We start from the raw sequence: 19,972 nt of genomic DNA, 5'->3' as shown, positions 1-19,972 counted from the left end.
CGTTGAGTCAACATATTTCTGTCATAATTTCAGCAGATATAGTATGTATCGTCTGCTGCATTTGAGCCTCCAATTTCTCTGATTTCAAGTACCAAGAAACCGTGTCACTATATAGCACATATTGATTATTTTTCTATACATATAATTATTGTGCATATTTGATTGATCTAAAGTGGTTGACAACGATGCTGCTTCGCAATTGGCGCGAGTGGCAGTTAAGCCACCGCCTTTTTTCTCGCCGGACTCATCGTTATGGTTCATTCAATTGGATGCGCAGTTGAGTCACATTACTGCCGACGAAACTCAATTTTATACAGCGATCGGCGAGTTAGAATCAGAGGTACTGCAATTAGCTCGTGAAATAATTTTGAATCCACCGGCGACGGACAAATACAAATCTTTAAAAAAAATTTATTTCTATTTATGAAGAATCCGAGACAGTTAAAATTGAGCAGCTATTGCATGATTTACGGTTGGGTGATACGACGCCTTTTCACTTGCTGTCTAAAATGTCAAACTTAGTCGCCGGTAACCTAACAGATAACATTCTTAAAACATTATGGATGAATAGACTCCCATCTAACATGCAAACCATTTTAGCGGCCAGTAGAGAGCCACTTAAAAATCTTCCCGAAATCGCTGATAAAATTCACGAGCTGGCCATTCCAGCGCAAATACACGCAGGGCAGGCTCCTGGTCCAGGTATTGTGGCGTTACAAGCTTATATTGATGATTTGTCCAAACCGGTTGCTCAGTTAGTAGTCATCCAAGCTGAACCTTTTTAGCGCAACTGCTCCACATCACGTGGTCGAAATACACGCCGTAGTCAACTGAGGAAACGTTATGAAAGCCCTCCTCCAGGTATTTGTTTTTACCGCCACAAATTTGGAAACAAAGGCAAACAAATGCCGTTCTTGTCATTTGATGTTTCTGTCATTCCACCACATTTTCACGAACAAAAGCGCCTTACCAAGTTACAACTTTATGTAGCAAATGGAACTCCTATTCAAACTTTTGGTGAACGCCTGATATCTGTTGATTTAGGATTGCACCGCAACTTCCAATGGCCATTCATTATTGCTACTGTTTCACGTCCTATTATAGACGCTGACTTTTTTCAAAATTTTTCTTTGCTTGTCGATCTTAAGAATCGCCGTTTGATAGATTCCACAACCAACTTATCTTATCCGGGAGTAATTCGCAATAGTCAAGATTTGTGCATTAAACTGATTACGGGTAACTCCCCATGGCATCAACTTTTCAAAGAATTTCCTACAAACATGCGCCCAGTTATGGGTATTTCCGAACCCAAGCACATTATATTGAAACTACCGGACCTCCGACTGCCGCTAAACCAAGACGCTTACCTCCGGACAAGCTTAAAGCCGCCAAAGAGGAATTTTAATACATGATGGAATAGGGAATTTGCCGTCCTTCAAAGAGTTCATGCGCCAGTTCGCTCCATCTACACTGTAAAAAAAAAGTTCGCTCTTTACAGGCAAAAGTTTTGTAAAGTTACAGAAATCAAAAAGTTACAGAAGAATTTCCTGTAATGGTAACAGGTTGAAAGCAAACTGTAGCGGTAACAGCAGATTTGCTTGTAACATTACAGATAATGTTTCAGTAGCCGCGCGGAAGAATCACGTGACTGACTGGAAATTAGCCAATCAGGAGAAAAGTGTTTGAAAGCTAGTTGCAGAAAAAAACATGGCTGAATGCATGTTGGTTGTATAGCGCAGGTAAGTAAGAAAATGTTTACAATTACTACTTGAAATATTTTTTGTTCATTTTATGCAGATTATTCTCATGCACTTTGCACTGTTATATGTAGTGAGTAAGTATTTAACCGTTTAAGCTTTGCGATTAATTAATATCAGTGTTCGTAATGTCTAATGAGTTGAAAGAGTGCAAAATATTTATTCCAAATGCAGATCTAATAGTAGTATTTTGTCATTGTGCATCCGATAAATTACGCCTTCAACTGCCCTTATTATTATTTAAAACTAATTATTCCAAAATTTAATCACTGTTTGTGGTATATAATTGAAATGGTAATGTGGTTGTTGAAAACAAAACTAATCATTTTAGCGTTCTTTTCCAATCGTCTGACCAAAGAACGTTTGACATCTTTTTCCCGGCAGGCCTTGCGAGAAACGTTTATATAAACATTTAGAATTCTGAATGTAATGTATATATTTTTTTGCTTACTAGGTTTAGTTTATTCTTTTTCTAGGATTATCTAATTAGTTATACCTGGTTTATAATTCAGTCTAATATGTTTATGTACGAGTGTGTTATGAAGTAAAATTACAAAAACTTGAACAACGCGGTCGAGAATCTCGTTTATTTCTTTAGTGTAATAATATTTTTTTCAGTGGTATTAATTTCTTACGAAAATATTATAATTCCAAAATGAAGTAATTATATTGATTAAAAATATGCCGTATCATACTTTTCGTAATGTTTTGTTTTACTAACTAGATGCAACTTAATTATTCCATATATTTTAATATACCAATATCAACAGGGGAAAAATGGAAATGACCTAAAATATTTTTCTAACAATTCGTTAAACTAATTATGAAACAAAACTAAAATTTTGTGCATTATTTCCAAAAATATCATTTCATTAATATTTTATAAATGACAACATATATTATATTGTATATATAACTACCATTGCATACTTATAAGTTTTTAAACATTTAATGTAGAATTTATGTTGATTTTATTTTGCCCAGTTTTAATACAGTTTTGAAGTATGATAGTCTTGTTACTAGGATAGCATGAATCTGCTAATACAAGTTTAATACATTTCTTGACAAATGTTTCTTTTATTCATGTAATATAATATATAAATCATAAAATAAGTTTTCTTAAAAATAAATTATTATTGTTTATTGGAATTTAAAACAATTCTGTATCTGTATGTTGTATTAAAAATAAAATAATAATGAATTTTTAATGAAGCATTGATTTTAGCATTAACAATATATATATATATATATATATACACATGAATAAATGCAAATGCAAGCTACTTTTCCTTACAAAACCGCCTATGAATATATACTTTCCTTTAGGCTGATAGCCTTTGCATGCTTTGCCATATTCTATCAATCCAAATGATGCAAATATGCAGAAAATTTTACTTTCTTTGAAAGTTAATACCGGAAATAAAATTCAGTGCATTTGTAAACTACATTAGTTCTCTTATAGCTTGGCATTTAATTGCCCAATGATTTACTAGTCCAAACTAAGGCAGAATTCAGATATCGTTCAAATAAAAGAAAATTATTAAGGTCTGATTTTTAGACCTATATATGAAGATTTATTTTTTTTAAATACTATTTTAAGTCAACCAAATTAATTTCAAATTTAAGTAAGTATTCATGCCTTTCAGTAGCATTATTTTTGATATCTTAAATTAAATAACTGAACGCAATATTTCTTGTTAATAAAAGAAAAGCAATGTTATGAAAGACTAGCGAAGCAGATTTGCAAGTTCTAATTACGAAAGGTCCCATGCTTTAAGGGGTCATTTTTAAAAATACTTAATTAAAAAAAAAATATTTAACGTGAAACTTCCAAACTTCACACATGTGGAATATTAATTCTATATATTTTATCTCATTCTTATTTTATTAATTAATTTCATAGCATTTTGTGTGACACTAGTAGTAATTATTAATTAAATTTTATGCTGTTTCTGATCTATGTTTTGATTTTGTTATTAATTACGTTAGTTTACATAAGATTTAAAATTATGTAAGGTATAAAAACCTTCTGCATCTATTAATATATGCTGAAGTGAATGAAATTATGCCAGTGAAATTTTTTTAAATCAAAAACAAATTTCTGTGGAAAATTAAAGTTATAAATTCTAAATGCAAACAAAGGAGTGAATTTGAAAGTTATCAAATAAGCCAAAGTGTTGGTCATTTTTTCAGTTTTGCAGAAGAATTTTTATACTTTGCAGAATGGGAATATGATGTTTGGTTTTGTTAGTATTAATTATTACAACTGAATTATTGCAACTTACATTGCAACACGTAATTTAGCTTAAAATTTATTTGAACTTAATTTTCTAATTTATTTTGATCATGTATATTTCATGTGTCATAAGTCTTTGAAATGAACTTAATTCTATTTATTTGCACAATTTTTTTAAAGAAGAAAAAGTCACATTTGTTTTGCTTAGTTGCACACGAAGATACATGTCTATATATATAGAGAGAGAGAGGAGTTATGTTTACTTCCAGACTATTTTCCTCCTTTTATATTATAGTATGAAAATCAAGGGGGAAATTAAACAATCAATTTAATTTTGAAGGATGTGATTACAATAAGATCATAACCAATCAAAAATATTCATGAATGAACTACTGGTAACTATCATAGTATTATTATTTAAAAGAAACCTACATTCCAATAAGAACACTTAATAACATAACCATTTAAGTTATCTAATAAAAGTAATTTTCATTCCTACTTCCCTATACATTGAATTTCACTCTTAGTATTGCCCACTGCTACTCCCTAGACCTCAAAGCATTTAATGCATCTGGAACTGCAATTTGTGTCTTTTTCTACAGCATGCAAGTTATCACCATTTAGTTATCACCGTACTGCCACGAGCAATGATCTTCAGAATTATCGTATTGCGTTGCATATTCCACCCCACCCAGCTTTAGAACCAGATTCTGAAAATTAAAAAAATATTTACATAATTTTCCCCCTTTTAATGCATTCAGAAAATGAATATTCCAAGATTTTAAAATGGATTTATCAACACAATGATTGTTTTCGTCATACTAACAAAGGCAAACTTTTGCACACTTAAGGCCCCGTTGAATCTTTCTCTTCTAACTGTTGAATATTATGTCAGCCTAATACAAACAATGATCTATGATAGTGAAAGCAAATACCAACTGCCATTCACTGTGCAATTTTGCCATATCAGCTGAATGTTCACCCTAGCAAGCATCGGACCACAACCTTCTCTAATTATTTATGTATGATCTGAGGCCTAAGGATTTGCAAGAACAACAATGAGAATGACAGAAGTTCAAATTATAAAGAAGAAATGAGATAACTTATTAGATGTTGCAATTATGTGTATTCTTATTGAAATAGAGGTTTCTTTTAGATAAATAATATTGTGATAGTAGTAGTTTATCCATGATTACTTTTCATTTGTTATATTCCTACTGTGACTGTGTCCTTTGGAAATTAAATTATTCGTTTAATTTTTTCCTCTTAATTTTCGGAAGATAAAATTAGTAAAAATAAGTGGGAATATGGCATCAAGAGCATTAGATATCCCCATTTTCTTGAAGCTGTTCACTATTATTGTTTCATCAATGATAGGCCATGCATCCAAAATCCACTAGCAAATCAGTTAGTAAGATGAAAATGACCACTATGCGGACAAAACATTTAGGGTAACTTGTTTTGTGAGTGCCTTAAGGAAGACAAACATTACCTAAATCTTTAAAACATATTCAGAATCCTGTGCTAAAAGAAAGCTAGGGGGAAAATGTTGTCCGAGTCCCAGTGATTCCTTTGGACGAATATGTAATATTGTTTTAGAAATTTAAGGTAATAAATATAATATTTTTCGAATGCTAAAACAGTTCGAGAAATTTATTCAAGTTCTGAATTCTGAATATAAGTATACTGTATATTATATTTAATAACTATATGTGTATTCTTATTGAAATAGACGTTTCTTTTAAATTAAAGAATTAATAAATTTAAATTCTTTTTAAAGGTGGCTTCATTTATGAAAATATGTGAATATTGGCTGTTTTTGTACAATGAACCTTCTCTAAGCTACGTGATTCCTGAAAATTTTGATCTTTAAATGATAGTGGGCATCCTAGCGAAGTTATGTTTACTAATTAGTTATTTTATGAGGGATGCTGATTAAATTTAAAAAGTGATTGACTGAGGTAGCTTGTCGTAATGAGACGGTTCACTGTAATCCAATTTTTTAAAGAATTTAAGCTGTTCTTAATTAATTAAGATATTATAAAGAAATATGATTAAAAGTGTTATATAAGCACATGTTTAAAACATCTATTAAAATAATTTTTATAAGCTTTTTAAGAGCATGATTATGATTTTAAAAGAAATGTTTTTTTCTTTATTTAGGAGACATGGTTTACAAAGAGGAGAAAAACCATTCATTTTTTCCAAGCAGTCGAAACGAATTTTTATGAAATGTTTATTAAATTATGTTATTTTTTAATTAATTCTTTTTTTCAGGTTTTATGTAAAGTTTATGAATTAAGTAATAAATTATTTTTACTTCTGTATTTTAATTAGCATATTATTTGCTTCACAGTGTTTCACAATAAAATTATAAATTCAATAAACTTCTTAATTAACATGCTGTAATATAGAGAGAGCATAAAGTTTGTTTTCTGTTGTCACATGTTTATTTCACAATTTTGTATGCGAATCTCGAAATTTATAATATCTAGGAATACTTTTTTAGTATCACTTTCGAAATGGTAAATATTAAGCTTAGATTTATTACATATTATGTTTGTAAAAAATTATAGGTAAAATTAAAATGCATTAAATTTTAAGCTAAACTGAAGTATTAATTTTAGAAATAAATTTCTTAAAGGCATAATTGTATTAAGAATTTTAAGGGAAACAAGGCTTTAAAAATTCAGGTCAGTTGGCAAAGTTTTATGCTTATTCAAAAAGCATGACATTAGGTTTTTAATGAAAGACTTCTTTCTATCTGTTAATGCAAAGGAAATTATTTGAAGGTAAGTAAAAAAGTTATGCATTATTTCAAACAATAGCAGACTGTTGACAAACACTGAGTGCAGATAAGAATAAAAGAATTAGACGTTGTAATTCAAGCGTATGAACAAAATTTGAATTCCTTGTAGTAACAAAATGAAGTTCATTGCTATGTTGAATTCTTTAATTTACTGAAAATGTCATTTTTTAGAAGGAGAGAATATATTTTTGAAATATGAAGAACAGCTGTTCTGAATTCTTCATAGAAATATTTCACAAAATGTCTTTTACTGTAATAATATGATCATATCAACATGCAACACATTTACTCATATAAGTTAAATCTAAAGCAACATGTGTCTATTTTAGCTAAAATTACTAAAAAGAAAGTTCTAGAACATATCTTATTAACTGACACTAAAACATGCAAATAAAACATACTATTTTTTCAGCTATTTTACAGGGCAAATATAAGGAGTAGCATATCAATTTGAACTTTTAAATTAATCAAAATGATAATATGAAAGGCCTTTCAATAATATCAGACATAAGTTTCTCTTCATAAAACAAAAATACTCTGCAACAGACTAATGTTACTTTTTGAAAAAAGAACATTACTGTTGAAAGCACATCTTTTAAATTAATGCTATTCTGAGGTCAAATTGACTAATTTAAAAAGCCAAACTATTATGCTTCACTTGCATATATCTGTATAATGCAGATATTGTTTTACTCAAAACATCTTGATTTCAATATATTTTATTATAATAAGCATCATTTTAGACAAAAAAGTCTATTACTTTTATAGACATATCCTTTAGTATTATCTATGAAAAATATATAATACACACATAATTACTTAATGGGATATTAGAAGGAAATAATCTGAAACCTTTACAGATACAACCATTGGAATTTTAGGTAAGAAAAGTATCTTCTACTCACATAATAACTTGCTATAATAATACAAGTAAATAACCTGTAACGGTTACAGATATATCTGTTGAGATTTTACATGAGAAAAACATGTTCTTTTTACATAATTATTTGCTGTAATATTACACGCAAATAATCTGTAACCATTACAGATATATCGTTTGGGAATTTACCTGAGAAAAATATGTTCTACTTACATAACTATATGCTGTGATATTACAAGAAAAAGATCTGTAACCATTACAGGCAAAACTCTTGTAATGTTACAAAGAAAACACCTGTTTCTGTTACTCAAATAACCCATGGCATCCCAGTTTCCATGAGTTTTCTTAGTAACCTTACAGATTTTTTTTCGAACTATAGTTCGAAAACGAAATGGTAAGTGGCGATTATGGCTGGTTAAATGCAGCTACAATTCCTAATCGTTACCCAGTCCCTCACATTCAAGACTATATGCACGTTTTAGAGTGAAAAGCTATTTTTACAACCATTTATCTTGAGCGGGCGTATTACCAAGTGCCCGTTAACCCAGCTGATATTCCAAAAACTGCGGTTATTACGCCTTTTGGACTATTTGAGTTTCCGGTCATGACTTTCGGCTTATGCAATACTGCTCAAACGTTCCAATGCTTCACGAATCAGGTGTTAAACGGCCTCGACTTTTGTGTACCTTATTTTGATGACGTCTTAATCGCCTCCTCTTCAGAGCAAGAACACCTATCACATTTGAGAACAGTTTTTGAACGTTTTCTAAGGTACGGTGACAGTCTTAATCCTTCCAAATGCGTTTTTGGCCAACCAAGAGTATCTTTTCTTGGTCATGAAATTTCCTCTGATGGCGTTCGACCCCTTCCAGATAGAGTCACCGCTATCCGCGATAAGCCCGAACCATCTACATTGAAGGACTTAAGATTTCTTGCTATGCTCAATTTTTATCGACGTTTCTTACCTCGTGCAGCAACCATACAAGCACCTCTAAATTCTTTTTTGATTGGAATAAAAAAAAAAAAGATAAACGTGTTATAAACCTGGAGCACAGAATCCCGCAAAGCGTTCAAAAAATGCAAAATGATTTAATTTCGGGAATAAATTTGCAGTACCCTTCCGCATCTAAACCATTATCACTCTACATTTATAAGGTATTTTTCCCGCTTTCCTAGCGTGCTTTCGTGGTTCTGTACAATGGGCCGGTACTCCAGAGGTCCGCGGTTCGATTCCCAACGAAGGCGATTGCTAATATTTCAATCTCTCTTGCTTCCACATATCCTAATGTCTCTACAGTGGCGCCCGAACTATAATGGGTGTTTAATGAGGATTCTCCACACCCAGGATTTGGCGATTGGGTTCTCTAAAAACCCCAGTCGCCCTTTAAAAAGGGAAGTATATAAGGTATTTCTCCTGCTTTCCTAGCGTGGTGTAGTGGTTCTGCACGCTGGGCCGGTACTCCAGAGGTCCGAGGTTCAATTCGCGGCGAAGACGTTGCATATTTTTCATTTCTTCTGCTTCCAAAAAATAACCTAATATTTCTACACGTTGACGCATCGACATCAGGTATAGGAGCAGTTTTAAAACACAAAGATCAAGAATTATGGAAACCACTTTCATATTTTTCTAAAAAACTCTCACCAGCACAAACTAGATACAGCACTTAACGATCGCGAATTATTAGTTTATGAAGCTGTCAAATATTTTCGACATATGCTAGAGGGACGCGATTTCATGATCTTCACAGATCACAAACCCTTAATCTATACTTTTCAGCAGCGTTCAGATAAAGCTTCTCCTCGTCAAATGAGACACCTAGACTTCACAGGGCAATTTTCAACAGATATCCGTTATATTGCGGGTTCGCAGAATATCGTAGCAGACATCTTGTCTCGTATTGAAGAACTAGCCGTTCCTTCGCCAATAAACTTTGCTGCCTTTGCGGATGAACAAAACCGGGATTCAGAACTACAAACCCTCTTGAAAGCAAATCTTCCACCAATCTTAACTTGCAGCTATCACCTGGAAAATCACTTTATTGTGATGTTCAGGATTCAAGATTTCTATGTTATGTTCCCTCCGGGTTTCGCCATGCCATTTTTAGTCAGTTACATCGTCTGTCACATCCTGGCATCAGGGCTTCGAGAAAACTGATATAGCAAGATTTCGTATGGCCTAGCATGCAAAAGGACATAGCCAACTGGACACGTTCATGCTTGGAGTGCCAAAGATCTAAAATTGTCATACACACCACCAGCCAACTTAAAAAAATTTTAATTTGTTCTCATCTCGCTTCAATCACGTGCACCTCGACTTGGTCGGGCTCTTATATTTATTAATAATAATATAATACATGAATAAAATTAATTATTATGTATACATATTTCTTACCCTGGATGAAGCAAATTTATCATTTACTTCATCAAAGTCGATCCTTTCAAATTTTTCTCTTTCCACACTTAAAAATGCTAGATGACTTAGGAGATCTTGTCCCATCGTTGATTGTAAATATGTGAAAATTTATTTTAATTTGCTGAACGAACGTTCATAGCTCCTTACTATTTCATTATCAAATGAAATAGTAAGGAGTATTTGAAGTGTGACTCTTAGGTTTGGAAAAACCTTTTCTCTATAGATCTGTAGTGGAGTTTTAGGTTCTGTTTCTTTTCTACTGCGGAGTAACGTCATGCAGTCACATTCACTGCTCAAAACAATTAGGGAATATTGTGGGTTCGGTATGAAATAACGGGTGTACTCCAACTGCGCTAATGAAATCCCCCCCCCCGGGTCGAGCTATAGTCCAACTGCGCTAATCAAAATTTCTTCCCCCTGCTGCCTACAGAGTCACAATTTAACTTTTCGAAGCCAATTGTAGCCAAGAGAAAAATAAAAATAAATAATTAGAATTACATATTACAAGAACAAGTAAAAATATCTAACAAGCAGACTAATTATTTGAATAACAGTAATAAATTCGAGAGCTAAAAAAAAAATAATAATAATAATAATAAAAGGTATTGGTAAACATATATATTAGCATTACAGTCATCTTTCATTTATTATACTAATATCATAAATTAAATAATTATAAAGCATACAAATTATATTTTTAATAAATTACATCAATAATAGTCAAGATGTCTGAACTAGACTGGAAAATTTAATAGAGTTCACTAGTCTGCAAAAAATTATTCCGTATCAAAGTGTGTTAAAGTGTGCTAAAAATATTTTTTGTTAATTAAAGTAATCATGTAAATGTTTGCAGAAATTAAATTTAGTTAAATTTAAAAAAAGCTTAGCATGAAATCTATTATAACAACATTACTATGCATTTGAAACACTGACTTATTAATTGTAAATAAATTTAAATTATTATGCTAAGAAGTTTTTTCTAAAATTTATCTAGAAGAAAGGAATTAGATAAGCAATACTGCAAATTACTATAATCAATCAGGCCTCTCAATAAATAAAATTTTATTTTTTTAACGAAAAATTAAAAATTTGGATGCAAAAGTTTGAGTAATATACTTGGAAATATCTGAACATATAATTAATTAGAAATGTATAATTAAATTAATAACAAGCTAATTAACAGTAACATTAAGCTTAATTTCATTCAATCTAAAACAACAATCGATCAGGAGCTCCGCATAACTGAAGTTTTAATGCTATTTTACGTAGATTTGCGTATAAAATAAAAGTTGCACTTGTGAAATCAGTGAATAATGTACTGATAGTCAACAGGAATTAAAATACAGTGGTTAAAAATATAATTACTTGTAAGAAGGCATGCAAAGTTGCCATGGCTAGAGAAATTGAATGATTATAGGAAACTCATAAATTTAAGTGCTAGAGTGTGAAAAGAAAATTCTGGAATAAGCATGTTAAGAAAATTAGATGGAGAAATAATCCTTATTTTATTGATATCCATATAAACTCTATGCTTTTGTAAAAATGTTACATATAATTTACATCAAGGTATCAATCACCGAAACCGAGTTAATTTCCTTCCTTATTTTTTCTTATTAGAGGGATTTGTAAAAAGATATGCTAAGGTAAAGGTAAAAATTTTTGCAATATTTTTAAAGAATAAATTAAAAAAGTATTTTTACTCGTACTTCATGAACTGAAATTTTTACGCTACATTTTTACACAGTAAATAAGTACAAAAATTCACTGGGACTAGAAACTCGGATCGAACTACCAATGTTTAGTGACTTTTCCGCTTGATCATAAGACCTTTTGAAATTAGGCTGAACAATATATTAAAGAAAATAGAAGATACAGCACACGTAAGAACAAAAGTGGGCTGAATTAGAGATTTACATGCTTGGTGAATGAGTTAAACTTACCTGTATGCCATTATGAAATATTAGGAATGTAGCATAAAAGCATGAGTGAAGGAGGCAATGGCAATCTAAATCATTGTAATCTAAATGTATAACATTATCAGTATCTGCTATTAATTTCAATACTGCTGAAAAAATTATAAATGAACTAGATTATTAATCACATGAACCCGTTGCATTATAAATTACAACAGTTAGAAATTTTATTAGCGTGATTTAGCGACCATCTTTGTTAACAAATAATTTCAAGTAATTAATTTTACAAACAATTCAGCTTGAAACTAAATTAGAAAATAAGCTACATGCTGAAGATTAAGCTTTCCCAAGGTGTTAGAAATATCTTCTGTTAACTAGAGTTGTGATGCAAGAATTTGTAAAAAATTATCATTTAAATATAAATTGGCATAAATACAATACAAAGTATATAAATTCTATATACATGAAAACTTGAGTACAGTGCAACAATATGTGAAAAAGGAATGGATTAAAAGGGAATTGAAAATCCTAGTCTATGAATATAAGGGAGTTTGATTTTTTTTTATTAATTATAAAAACTCTGCTGACGCAGATAATTATTAATTTATTAATTAAATGTGTATTAGAAATTAAATGTATGCCAAAATACATCAGGTGGAAAACAGAATAAATATTTAAACATTTCCAGTATTAAAATATGGAATTTGTAACAAAGTTAAATAACCTTAAAATAACTTCAATGATTAAAAATGGAAAGCTTAATACGGGAATATATTGCAATAATATTAGTGTGAATTTATAATGACTTAAAAAGTCCAGTTTTTAGATTTAATAAAGAGAATTTTTAAAGTTAAATTAGAACTATTTACCTAAAATGGTAAATTTGAAAGTTAAAAACCATTCTGCTATCTAAGAAGATTTGTTAATATTTATATAGACAAGAAACTTATTTAAAGTGAGCTACAAATCCGATATTTGATAGATTGATTATTTATCAGTTTTGTGTATGTCATTAATCTATCAATTTTACTATTCAAAACTGATATATATATATATATAAGCAACTAAAATCTACAACTTGGAAAGTTTTTAATTCTTACAGAGAATAAAAAAGATCTGGCTCATCATTCCTTTAAGCCCACCAGCGGCCGAGCAGTAAAGTCACTGAACACTGGTAGTTCGGTCCGAGGTTCGAATCCCGCGAACGGGCTGGCTGCATGGGTGTTTTCGTGGTTTTCCCCATGTGTAACGTGTATATGAGCCAGTTTCCGGTTGGAACTTTAATAGTGGCAACTATTTATTTACAAGGAATACAAAAGTGATTCATGTCACCATGTTTTACAGTCCTTCAATGTAGTCACCAGCATTGTGTACAACCCGTTTCCAACGATGTGGGAGTTGCAGAATACCTGTAGCAGCACCTGTTTTGTTGATAGTTTGAATGGATCGGTCTACTGTTGCAAGAATCTCAGGAACAGTTTGGAAGCGAGTGCCACGAAGTGGTTCCTTCATCTTAAGAATTAAGTCATAGTCACAAGGGCTTAGATCTGGGGAGTATGGTGGATGGTAAAGCACTTCCCAGCACTATCGCTTTAACAAATCAGTCACAGCTTGCACTGCATGCAGCCGAGCATTGTCATGCAACATGAGAGGAGCGTTCTGCAGAAAGTGTCGCTGTTTTTTTCTCAAAGCTGGTCGGAGATTGTGCTCCAAAAATGAGCAGTAATACTGCGCAGTGACGGTCTGCTGTGGGGGAACGGTATGCATTAGGATGACACCATCACAGTCGTACACGAGAATCACCATAACTTTCACATTGCTGGGGTTCTGACGAAATTTCGAACGTCGTGGTGACGCCATTCGTTTGATTGGCATTTCAGTTCTGGCTGGTACGATTGGGCCCAAGTCTCATCCAGCGTAATGATACGGCGTAAAAAAGCATCTCCTTCGCGCTCATAGCACTCCAGGTGGGTTCGGGCAGCATTGTATCGTATCCATTTCTGCATTTCCGTCAGTTGATGTGGAACCCATCGTGAAGCAATTTTTCTCATGGACAGGCGTTCCTTCAGAATGTGCAGCACAGTCGTATGCGCTAATCCTGTTTGTCCGGCCAGCTGACAAATCGTTTGGCGGCGATCACTGTCCATTAGTGAGGCAACAGCTTGCACGTCTGCATCGCTGACACTCGGACAACCTGGCCGCAGCATGTATGCCACGTTTTGGCGTCATTCATTGAATGCTTTCACCCCTCTTGCTACGGTTCTGTAAGGCAATGCAGATTCCCCGCAAGCCTCTTGAAGCCCTTCATGACACTGTCGTGCTGTACGACCTCTGGCACATTCAATTTTTATCCAACATCGTTGTTCTTGTTTTGAAAACATCCTGACAACACTTACTTTAGACCGCGAGCTAATACAAGGATCCGTTCTTCGCGTCACTCCGCATGTGCGTGACGTAGGCAGGATGAGTCTTTTTGCTGAGAGGTAAGGTAGGTATGTAGTTTACGTGTGGTATACACGATATTCTTTGGTTTTGTTGCATAGCGTTTTTTCAGCTGTGTTGCCACTATTAAAGTTCCAACCCTCGTATATATATATATATATATATATATATATATTTTTCCACTCATATTAATATTTAAATAATTTAACTTAAACCAAAATTCTGAACAGTTTCTAAATTTTCATTGCATAACAGTTTTCCCTTAACATATATTCCAAGCAAAGTAATTTAAGTAAAAAAGAGGAACATTTCTGAAATCATGAGACGGGAAATTGCTTCATGCAGTCATCCTTTAACAGTAAAAGCTTAACTAATCCGCATACTCGGAAATTGCCGAATATTCCGTATAGTCGAGCGTAACTGGAAAAAGAGAAAGGGTTGGGGAGATTGTAGCCGTTCTTTAGATTTCTCGGCTAAATAAATGATTTTGACATTTCGATATGTGCATCACATAAAAATAGACCAACGGAACTGAGAAATATTCTTGCTTAGAAAGAACAGTAAAACTCTTTTAAATGTTCATAAATAAATCTCAGACTGAACATCAAAATTAATTATCTCTTCAAAATACCGCAAACGTTATTCCGCAATACGTGTCGCGTAATTCTTCCATACGTGATATTATGCAATCGGAATCAACAGCTGCAGGTATTCGGAGAATAAAGAACTAAATAAAGGAAAAGAAAGAAACTTACTAATCTGGGGCGTTTTTGATTCTAATTTTGAACAGACCGTTAAATTTCCAAAATAGAATCGTTCTTCGCATGGGTTGGGTAGACCGCAAAACTTTTAGTCCTATTCAATCCAGATTGGACAGTGACAAAAAAAAAAAAAAAAAAAAAAAAAAGTCCGCTGCTTCAATATTACAGATTTTGCGGAGAAAGGGGAGAACCTCCCAACTTCCGTACTGTATAATGTATTGGCAAAAAAGAAAAGAAATTATTCTGACTATTCGATTACTTTCCTTTTATTTAAGCCATTTCGAATATTATTCCTTAGAAGGCTAATCTGTGTGAAAATAAACACATTTTTGGAAGTTTATCTACACTTCAATGCGCGTTCATTAAAAAAAGCACTCAAAGCAAAAAATAAGCACTAAATAATAATAATAATAATAATAATAATAAAGGCTTTAAAGAAAAAGTAAGCACCTATAACGGCCTTTATATTTTATTTTCAAATATAAGGACTTATAAGCACTTGTAAGGACCGCTACGAACCCTGTAAAATGAGTGTAAAAGAAATTTATTTTTACTTCAGCACACGTCAGACTTTAAATTAATATTTGTTTTTGCATACACAATTTTTACAATATTGATAAACAAAAATAAAGGCTTGCAGTCTCAATAGAATGTCCCATTAATGGCGATAAATGACTTTTTGTAGCACCCAATCTTCTTAGGAAAGAAATAGGGTACATGAAACGTCGTGCAGTTCGTGGATTAGATAAGAGAGGTATGGGGATCTTTGATCAAATTTGGCGCAGTTCGTACCCTACCGAAATAACCATATAATCGATAACCTTTTTGAACAAAAGAAAATAGAAGAGATTATAAAGGAAAATTGTAACGTTTGCAAAGTTGGGAATATGCAAATTTAGTCTGTAACATCGAAAACTATGTGTTTTAGACAAGGAGTAAGGAGTGACCTGCAGTATTCCTTTTGTAATAGAAGATTAAAAACAATTCACATGCGTTGAATACTTCGTAGCAGTGAATATACGATGTCTCAGCAAGATGACTTAGTTCATCTGTTTCATTTTCAGTTATGCTTCAAATTTCTAAAAAATTGCTTTGCTTAATATTGCAGGTTTAATACACTGTCCTATACTGAACTTTGAAAGCAGCCCATACACTAGAATAAGACAACGTTAAGCTAAATGTACAATGCAAACTTGACTTTGTTTTAACCAATAATAACTCACTTTTTCTAGAAGCATGCAATAAGGAAACCACATGTAATTCCAGAAACATTCACCCACTGTCACACGTTGTGGAAAGAAAGGAGGGGAAAAGAAAAGTTTCTGTTACCCATCTAAAAACGCATGTTCTGATGATGATACTGCATCTGGAGTATGCAGGGACATGACAGCGCACTACTCGTTCTGTTTTAAATATCCAATTCTAAATAAAATCAGTAAATAAAGGTAACACACAAAAAAAAAGTTAAAACAAAAATGCCCCTTTGAGCATAATATCAAATCTGAAAGCTTTTACTTTTTTTTCTTTTATTATCAACTTCAAACCATTACAACAAGCATATATCTACACTGAATCTTTTTTTTAAAAACTCTTTTCCTCCAGTAAGTTTTGAAGACTGAGTTAATTTGTATTACATTTTACATTATGCATTTATGAGATTTGTTGGGAAACAAAACAGAAGCAATTCATTATTTCTATGCATATGGCAACTTGCTAAAAGTCCTGAGTATTATAATTCTTATGCAATGAAACTACATGACAAAAGATTTATCATGGAAACAAAACATTAAAATAAAAGCTAGAAAGTGGTTTAAGAGAAATCGCATGGGAGTAAAGAAAAGTTGCTAAGAACAACAATCTGACACTAGTGTATTTCATACTAAATGGCACAAAAAGAATAACATAGCAGAAATTCTGTAATTGATTTATTAAGCTGAAACTGCAATTATAAAAGTTTTATTTGGCAACAGCAAAAAATCTTCTGGTTACAATACTACCACCAGAGGCACTGTTGATGAAAATGGTGCCATCCATGCAGGAGAAAGCATACAGTGAAAATCGTTTAACACGAAACTGAGGGAACTGAAATATTTTTTCGTGTTAAAGGATATTGCAAGAAAACAAATATATATTCAACAAAATCAAGTTTAATAGAGTATATTTTATTTCATATATATGTATATGTGCATGTATTTAATAAAAATCAATGAAACAAACACATCCACAAAGACTTAATTTAATACAAAATTTTCAAGTTTTTTGAAAAAAAAAAAAATTTAGTTTTTGGAAAATAATCTGATATTTTTCGCATCAAATTGTTCAATGTCATCCATTTTGTTATTCATTTCACCATTGGAATATGTGTCTCAATAAACTGTGCATTCTTTTCATGATGTTCCTCATTTCAGATAACGTGTGAAAAGGAGCTGCATTATTCATTTCATTTTCGACACGGAATCTCTATCAATATTTTTTTAGCTTTGAACAAATTCCAAAATGTCTTTGTCTGAAATAATTAGGGCTGTACACATATTATCATCATCTACCGCAACAAATTCTTCGGACGATACAGAAACTTTCTCAAACATTTCATCAAGTGTCGGCTCACTTTCAATATGCTCCATTTCTTTTGGCGCGAATCAAACTTACTGATTTTTACATACATTGCGATGTAAACATCACCAATTTCCAAGGCCAACTCATCAAAGATGAGATGTTTTGTGTTGCGTTTGTAGAGGTGGAGGGCGAAAGTATCTTAGATAAACAAAACTGGCTCGTGTCACAAGCTATTCCGAGGGATTTCAAAGCCAACTTAGCCTCCTTTCAACGAAACTTACGAAACCACCTCTCTTTCATTTCACACCCCTTTTAAATGTCGCCTGCGCTGCTGGTGTTTTCCATATTTTGTTCACTTCCAGAAGGGAAATCTTTTCATGTTAAGCGATTTTCGTTTTGTGTTAAAAAAAAAAAAAATTCCATGAAAATAAATAGTTTGTCGGGACCGTTCCATCATTTTGTGTTAACCAATATTTCATCTTAAGCGTTTTCGCGTTAAACGTATTTCACTGTATCGTTTCCGAATATGCCCAAACCTCATAATTTATCATCATTCAAAGACATTTTTGCACAAAATTCGGTCACACATATCATCACTATTCAATGTGACATATCATCACAACATCGAATGGTGGGTGAAGCAGTTTCAAGAATACCAGCTGCTTGTGTAAGAAAACCAGCAGCCAAAACTGAAGTGGTTGAAAAAATTTGTGAAATGTTCTCACAATGTCCACAAAATCAATGCGTCATTCAAGTTCTGAACTCTTATGTGGCTCATGCAATGGTATGGTGTGTGTTATAGAAACATCTTGACCATATACCTAGGTGTTAAAACCTTTTGACAAACCGTTAAAAGCTTTTTATGAGAGCTTGCAAGATAGGCTGGAAGTAGATGGTTTCACAAACAGACTTGTGTTTTCAGATGAAGCCAATTTTCACATTTCTAGCAAAGTTAATGGGGCTGTTCTGCCATCGGGACCGTATTCAGAATTGTATGAATGTATGTGCATATAATGCTATATGTGTACACATACATTTATGCTTACATATATACATCAACACATCCATTTCTGAATCCGGTCCTGATAACAGAACCATACTAAGTTAATTGCCATAATTTACAATTTTGGGGCATGGAAAATCCATATTTTAAATGGAACACGAGCATGATTCTCCATAGGTAAATATTTTCTGTGCCATTTCTAATAGTTGTTTTGGGCCCTTTTTTTTTCTTCATAGAAAAATCGACTAATGGGTGCATTTACCAAGTTATGCTATCAGAGTTGTTGCTCCCTCACTTTGAGAAAGTTATCCCCTACTTTATTTTGCAGTAAGACAGTGCTTCACTACAATGGCATAAAACTGCCGTGCTGCAACACGGATTGCCATGCTGGGTCAAATGCTATGCCACTGCAATGTTGGCCACAGAGATCCCCAGTGATTTTTTCTATGGAGTTTTGTTAAAGGCAAAGTGTTTGTCTTCCATTTTCCTAGGACTTATAGCAACTGAAGCAGTGGATAATTAAAGTGCTTGTTTCATTAACAAAGGCTATTCTATCACGAGTGTAGCAGACCTGAAATACTGCATAGATATTTGCTATGTCAAAGGCATACACAGAACAAACTCTATAAAAACTTGGACAACTACAGTTTCATTGTAAATTTAATTTATCAAAATAAAGTAATTACAGCATTCACAGGTACATTTTTTTTTTTTTTTTTTTCTATTCTATATGAAATACCCTGTATTTTGAAGCAATTGCCACAAAATACTCACCAGAAATTTAAAAATCACCTGTTAAATCTATTTACTGATGTTGAAAGCATGCTGTATGGACAGAGGGTGAAAATGTTGGTAGTTATAGACAGGCACTGGCAAATACCAAAGCATCTTATTTTATAGTTTTTTTTTTTTTTTTTTCTGGAACCGAGAGAAGAAAAAGAAAACTTTTATTTATAAAACTTAGAATACCTTGGCTGCCAATTATGAAATCTTAAAACCAGCAGGTTTATGCTGTGTGGCAACATCTTTTCAAAAGAACTTCAATCTAACTCATTTCATAATTCACAGTTTGAGTTACTTAAGTATTTGTAATTCAACTCGGATGTGAAATATATTAAAACTTAATTGAATATTCTAAATTTTATGTTATTTGGCTAATTTCACTTTGTAATTTTGATTTATACCAAGAAAATCCCAAGGAA

The 19,972-nt window shown here is 32.4% G+C and overlaps 1 long non-coding RNA gene across 1 annotated transcript; it reads left to right on the top strand.

The window, feature by feature from the left end:
* Positions 1–250: 250 nt before the first annotated feature.
* Positions 251–6,320, top strand: LOC146995408 (uncharacterized). Its single transcript, XR_015043030.1, has 2 exons — positions 251–1,739; positions 6,157–6,320. It is a non-coding gene; the product is annotated as an uncharacterized LOC146995408 (long non-coding RNA).
* Positions 6,321–19,972: the final 13,652 nt, after the last annotated feature.

The sequence above is a fragment of the Stegodyphus dumicola genome, chromosome 9 (genome assembly GCF_044657685.1).
Source record: "Stegodyphus dumicola isolate Sdum_Otavi_A_Nest chromosome 9, ASM4465768v1".
In the NCBI taxonomy this organism is placed as follows: domain Eukaryota; kingdom Metazoa; phylum Arthropoda; class Arachnida; order Araneae; family Eresidae; genus Stegodyphus; species Stegodyphus dumicola.
Note: the sequence above shows the minus strand (reverse complement) of the source record. Positions and strands in the feature narration are given on the sequence as shown.